We start from the raw sequence: 6000 nt of genomic DNA, 5'->3' as shown, positions 1-6000 counted from the left end.
CTACAACATCGACTATTAACATTTCTTGTGTACTCAATACAGACACATTTATCCGGCTAGAAAAAAATGTTATTTGCAAACTACCTGAAGAATGCACTATCAGAATATATATGAATTTCCAAATTCAAGGGAAACCTCTACTGCCTTTGGTGAACTAACTTTGCCACTATATTCTTCGCTACAACTGTAGATATCTGTGTACGATTACGTTTTTGTATGTACTTTTCTTTTTCTCTTTATGTTAATATCATATTAATAATGTAATTCTTATCATATTTATCTAATATACTGATGTTCTGTTATTTTGTATTTCATATTTAAATTTCTTTGTAATAATAAGCAATTGAAACATTGGCTAGCACCTGAGCCTTTGGTGTACGGGGTCCTTGGTTTGATTCCCGGTGTGAGAATATTTATAATTTTAACTGCCACTTTTTTGTCTTCGTGTGCCTGCCATTCTAGGTTACTGGTAAAGCGAGACACAATAAAATGCGAGTAAAATTGGGTAGTAATTACCAACAAGTAGATAAGCAAGTTAACGAGATACATTCGGTGAATCAGTTAACTTAAAAAAACTGTCTAGTGAACGGTCTAGTAATTAAAGTCATTTTTGCCGTAGGTCCAAACCCGGCATACGGAAGCTGATATTTATTTTTGAAGATCTTCATACCACTTTTTCATTAAAATAAGATTGAAAATAATACTGGAAAAAGTGAGTTGCCGAGGAGGGTAGTAATGAAAGTACCTTTTAGATTGGTTCTAAAACGACCAAAGGATTTTCTTATTTTTTTAAAAAAATTATAACTTCTTTCTTTAAAATAAGCATGGTGTTTTACTATACGTATCCATAGTAGAAGTAGTAGTAGTAGTAGTGGTGGTGGTGTTGGTACTAGTTGCAACGGGTTACAAGCCCGGCACAGGTTGATTATTCTAGTCAAAGTAGTTGTAGTAGTAGGAACAGGTTAGAAGCCCCACAGGTGTTGGTTGGGTTCTGTTCTCCACATTAAATGGGTAAATTAAAGATTTGCTCAAATTTTCCTGTACATTTTCCATAACGAACTTTATACAGCTGGCTAGGATGGCACGTGAAAATAATTGCAGGGACGCGCGAACGCGGAAAAGTTTGGGATCGGTAAAATTGCCTTTTCTTGAGAGCGACTCAGTGTTGTGTTGGAGAGACTATATACTCCTTTTGATTGTACTTTAGGCAATAAAATCCTAAATGTATGAGTTAATTATGTTTTTGTTTCTTGGGCTCAAGCTTTGCCTCAAAGCCTTTCAAATACAAGAACGAGAGTAAAATGCCTATTAAAAGAAAAAAATGTTTGAAGGGACAGTAATTTACACATTGTAATTAAGGAAAGTCAAAGAATATAAAGTATTAACAGCAATTTTAACGGTCTTAACGGTATTAAGATCGTCTTTCAATTATCATTCATAAAATATTTATTTAGATATTAAGATAACACGGTTACGAAAAACGATTAATAAAAAATGTTTCCAAAAGTTTATTTTAAATTGGAGAATACTAAAGTCAAGTCACGTACTTGAACTCCATACAGATTACTGAATGTTAGTCGCGGTATATTTTCATATTCGGTTATTTCGGCCCTTTAAGCGACACAAAACAGATAAAAGCAGAGCTACCTAATCAACAATAGCACTCAGAGTACAAACTAACAGTATCAAACTGTAAAACATACAGTAATGGACATACTGATTACACTTAAACTTTTAACCTGAAAAAATTCCACTTTTCATGACGTGAAATATAATTTAATTCTTAACTGGAGAAAATAGTGCTTATATGCTATTAATATCGAGTGCTATTCATGCATTACTTAATACACTGTTTACTTCTCTTGAACTTATTGTCTCATCATATGTCTAAGAATTCCTCTCTTCAACAGAGTATTTCATGCAAATTGTTAATGGCTGTATAATTTTAAAGACAAATTTTGCTAGTACTTTTATCCTGTATCTTATTATGTGTAAAATGAACCATGGATCCAAGGATATCACACATAAGTTTATAGTATTATTATTTTGAATAAAATGAATTGAACTCAGTAGATTTTCTACTTTCTGTATATTAACCTATTATTTCGAATCGATATAATTCTTCTTACTCTTTATTCTAGGTATGTGGTGCTCTAGAATCAAGGGCTAATACAGGTAAGACCATTTCTTTCAAAAGGTAGATATTATGTTTTGTTGAAGGGCTGTTATTGGTTCATTAGTTATTTACTATTGTGAATCTACGGTAAAGTAACATTTTATTTATAGAAATTATCTATCTATCAAACCAACTATGCGACTCCAAGATATAATAACACGAATACTGCGAAAATTAATTTTAATTTTAAACTATACATTGAAATCAAAAATGTTTTCCAACTTTAGATATACTTTTACTTTTAATTTGCTACAATTTTAATATTTTAATAAAAGATCTGCCAGCATATAAATGAATTATCATACCCTGAATCCTTGAAATTTACGCTTAGTACAATAAGTTAATCCATATTGATTAACCGGAATACTCTTAATAGAATATCACTTAAGCTTCCATCTAAAACTCAACGTTTTCTACGGGAGAATTTAAAGAAACGTTCTACGTAATACTGATATTAAAATAATGAATGAAACAAAATCCTTGACTGGAACGTAACCCGATTATAACCTGTTAGGCTAAGGAAGACGACGATAAAAGCAACCCAATGATTATCGATCAATTGATGGAAAGGGAAAGTAGAGGGAAACTGGAGTACCCCAAAAAAATCTACGAGCACGATATTGTCCACACATTTTATTCGCCGGGAATAGAAACATACATACCACGCACTAGAGGTAAGTGATCGACCACTGAACCACCATGTCCTATTCTAAACTTTTGAGTATTAACAACACATTCCATGTAGAATATTATGCAACACGGATTCGAATACTTCAACAATAGATTACTAAGGAAACATATTTATTTATTTGCAGATGCATTCTGTTCTGTAACGAAATGTAAAATCAAGTCGATAGCAAGAAATGAAGCAGTCACTCTAAATTAGTGAGATTTTCGTAAACATACGAAGGTTGTAGAAGGTAACAGATCGAAACTACAACAAAACAGTTTTTTTCACATTTCATCAGAATAAAGTAAACATATAAATAGCGTTCGTAGAGCAAAGAGTATTTGCGTCGGCGTGAGAGGAGTACAGTTGAAAAGACTACGAGAAGAAATTTGCAAACACAAGACAATAAAATAATAAATCGTATGAAGAATAATCGAGGTTAATAAACTTAGATTGATAGGTTGATGGTAAGATTAAAATGGTAGTCGATTAATATTGTAAATAGGTTATGAAAGCGGACATTCTATTGCGAAAGCAACTATATAAAGCAATACTAAAATTAAGTAATTACATAATAATTTAGGTAATGCACGCAGTTTTCTGGAACACCAAAGATTAGCCACCCTGAAAAAGGATACATCTTCTCTTAGGGAAAGGTTGCTAATGAACAGTAGGCATGTCGAGTTTGGGTGATTTGGTTGCAAGGTATAGCAGTACAGTGTAAACAGCAAATTTAGAGGAAGATAATAATACTGGTGGCGAATTGATGAGATTGCAAGGTAGTGTATGCTGGCTAAGAGTATTTTTATCTCCGTATAGCGAATATTGATGAAATATTGTCGAAAAGTTTCGAGGAAAAAAGTCGTGTCGAAAAAGTATTGAGTAAACATAGGTATCGAGCAGGACTAGGCAGAGAAATTCTACTAGCAGTAAGGAAGATATGACGCACAAAACACTGCTGGTTTGTAGTAGTAGGAACTGGAAGCTAATATCCAAACAGTATAACCGTAGTTAAGGATTGAGGGAAAAGCGCTTTTTATGTGTTGACAACGATGGCAGAGTTCAGACTTCACGTAATGTTAATGAGACGTTTAAGACGATTCAGAGGTCATATATCTAAGAAGAGAAAACTAGGTGAGTTGGTGGGTGACCACAATACCAATATAAGTAATTGTTTCAGAGTAACAGATATATTTATATTTAACTGAGACAGAATAAAGGAATGGATTCCATGACAGATTCTGTAGGATGATGTGATGTTGATATAGTTGATGGTACGACCTTCAACAAGTAGGACGCAATCACAGTCCCATATTGGAAAGTATAAACGTCGGCGTGAAGAGATGGAAAATCGAAAGGAGCAGTAAATAATGAATTGAAACACAGCTGAGCCATAAGACACCAGAACTTAGGAAAATAGAACGTAATATACATCTTTGTAGGATTGTTGATTAGTTATTATCATATTTTATACGGTAGGCCAGAAAGTGAAAAATAGAACATATGTGAATATGAAAAATTGAAATTTGGTGCGCTTCAAGCTGAGAGAAATATGCCACACATTATCGAAAAATGTTTTGAAGTCATACAGAACAATACAGAAAGGAAGGACATAATTATAGTGATTTTTAATGGTTGTGCGTAGATCTTGAAAGTGATCGTTACTGGAGTGAAATAGGTGGTACCCGGCTTCAAAAGATGGAAGGGTTAATATGTATTGACAGATGGAAGGCATCTATTGATGAGAACTCATTCAAAAGTTTTACTAAATGTGAAAGTAAGAAATATAGGTCGATTCGAAGACTGATTGTAATCTCTGGTTTGTTTGGTTTAGACGTGTCCAATTCAAAGATGAAAAATGTCTGTTCTAAAGAGACAAGATGAAAAACAGAGAAATATGACTCGATGGAATCGAAACAAAGAGAAACATTTAATTATGTTGATTAATGAGGTAATATGAGAAACAAACATATGAAATGTGAGGTCCTGTAAGGCAAAAGATAGTTACGATTTCCAGATGAGGGAAAAATAGTGTATGGTGTAAAGTTCTCTTGTAAATATTAAAACAAAGTTTGTTGATCTCTTCATCGGAAAAGGTAGTACAAGATTTGTTTTTGTTGAGGTAGTATATAAGGTTTTCCTCTATTTGCCTCAGATTGTGCTAAGACATTCCTAGACGCTTGAAGGATATGTAGTGTCAGCAAGGTTATTGTAAGTTTTGACTCATTGACAATGTTTGAATTGATAGTGATGGAACTTCGTATCGATGGTGAATATGAACAGCTGTATCGTATTATGTTCTTAAGGAGTTTCAATATGTAACGTTTCACTTGAAGCAGATAGTGCGGAGGCAATTTAGGCTGATAGGCTGTTGAGCTGGTAGTGGAGACACACACTTATAATACATAGGTGATTTCTGAAGTAAATATGGTAACATAGGCATTAAACTCGTCCGACGTAGGGAAAAAGTTCAGAAGTGCTAGTAGCTGTGAAATTAGCTAGTCATATCTATTAGCTAGTTAAATTCTTTGCATGTACGATTATACACAAGATACGTATGCTCGGATAGGGAGACGTTTCTTATGCAAGGGTCACGATGGAATGCTGAATATTTTCTTATTTAACTTAAAAACAAGTTAAATATACCTTCGTTAATCAGGAAAATATAACGAAGCATTCTTGATGTTGAAGTCAGCGTTTATTCCAGACATTATTCCAACATAATAATAAATTGAATAGCACCGTGTAAAATAACAAGTGAACTCCCGATTAATCAGCAAGCTGAGATCCGAGTCACATACTAAGGTTTCCATGTTACTCAGTATCTATCTCGCATAGACTCGCTGCTGAAAGTGTCGTTAAATCCAAAATCTACTGTACTCGACCTCTGAATAATAATTGCACCCCCCGGCAAAATTTGTTTCTGAAATAAATACATATTAAGGATAGCTCATGGCTTTCACCGATGGTCCCAATTATTCCTAACCTTAGCTTCTAATTTTCAAAGAAGAAAAGGCAGAATATATTTATCTCGTATTCTTTGAATTGTATTGACACATATAGAAATAGAAAGTTCTAGTTTTATCTTCCGTAACTATTAGCATATTTTGTTATCATTACATGAGAAATTTGTAGCACAATGATAAAGTATGCA

At 33.4% G+C, this 6000-nt stretch overlaps 1 protein-coding gene across 1 annotated transcript in view; it reads left to right on the top strand.

Annotated features, from left to right (window-relative positions):
• The first annotated feature begins 2147 nt into the window (after window positions 1–2147).
• The window catches only part of LOC145665892 (chymotrypsin-like elastase family member 1), a 144107-nt gene continuing 140254 nt past the window's right edge, over window positions 2148–6000 (top strand). Inside the window, exon 1 of the mRNA XM_081733000.1 lies at window positions 2148–2175. The gene's annotated coding sequence lies outside the window, so the exon portion shown is untranslated. The remainder of the gene's footprint in view (window positions 2176–6000) is intronic.

The sequence above is a fragment of the Thermobia domestica genome, chromosome 1, assembly GCF_964235325.1.
Source record: "Thermobia domestica chromosome 1, izTheDome1.hap1.1, whole genome shotgun sequence".
NCBI classification, from domain to species: Eukaryota; Metazoa; Arthropoda; class Insecta; order Zygentoma; family Lepismatidae; genus Thermobia; species Thermobia domestica.
Note: the sequence above shows the minus strand (reverse complement) of the source record. Positions and strands in the feature narration are given on the sequence as shown.